Raw genomic sequence first — 978 nt, forward strand, 5'->3', positions numbered from 1 at the left:
TTGGAATATGTTGTATATTGTATTTGTTGGGGTACGAGGATTATGAAAATTTTTGGAATGCCTCTAAATCGGAGTTGGATCTTTATTTGGAGGAGCGGAAGTATGATCACAAACAAGCACCAGACATGAAAATTTTAGATTATCGGAGGAAATTAAAATTCTGCAAGGTATCCAATTCTCTCTATAATGGCACGTGACATTATGAACATTCCAATAACAATGGTTGCTTCAGAGTCGACATTTAGCATTGGTGCCAAAGTTCTTAACAAATATCGGAGCTCACTTCTACCAGAGAATGCTGAAGCAACTATTTGTACTCGAAATTGGTTATGTGGTTTTGAAGAAAAAGGTAATCCTTTGTTATGTTTGTTTTGCAGTTTTAATTGTTTTTATTCTGTGAATGAGAATGTACTAGTTTGGTTTTAAATTTTTAATTGGCTATTTGATTAGAAGTCTCATCTGTTCATTTTTGTTTCTCTATTTATGTGTTAACTGTGATAACAATTACTCTATTGTTTTTTTTTTTTTTTTTTTAATGTAGATGATCCCACTATTGTAGAGGATGAAATGCTTAAGGTTCCATTAATAACGAAAAGCCAGTCTACAACATCAACAGGGTCGGCAGCCAAAATAATCAACGTGACCATCAATATGGCCACTAGCAGGTACTTTGTTCCTTGTTTTATTTGTTACCACGTGTATCGTTTTGCTTGTGTCAAGTTGTAGAAGGAGTGAAAATATGTTAAGTTACACCTTTGGTTTTGTAGGACTGATCTTGACAAAAGACGTGCCGAGAAGCAACGTCTAGAGGAAGAACGTTGGAAGGAGAGCTCGGATAGGCTGAGAAAGGACATGGAGCAATATATAAGATCTTGATTAGAAAATATTCAAGATCTTTATTATTAATTTTATTTTTTTTATTAGTTTGATTGAAGTGTAGTATTTGGATTAAATTAGAGCTTTTGCATATGTGTACAA

At 33.5% G+C, this 978-nt stretch overlaps 1 long non-coding RNA gene across 1 annotated transcript; it reads left to right on the plus strand.

Annotated features, from left to right (window-relative positions):
- The first annotated feature begins 539 nt into the window (after positions 1-539).
- Positions 540-978, plus strand: LOC140857040 (uncharacterized). The gene is made up of 2 exons (XR_012140511.1): positions 540-665; positions 768-978. It is a non-coding gene; the product is annotated as an uncharacterized lncRNA (long non-coding RNA).

The sequence above is a fragment of the Elaeis guineensis genome, chromosome 4 (genome assembly GCF_000442705.2).
Source record: "Elaeis guineensis isolate ETL-2024a chromosome 4, EG11, whole genome shotgun sequence".
NCBI lineage: Eukaryota > Viridiplantae > Streptophyta > Magnoliopsida > Arecales > Arecaceae > Elaeis > Elaeis guineensis.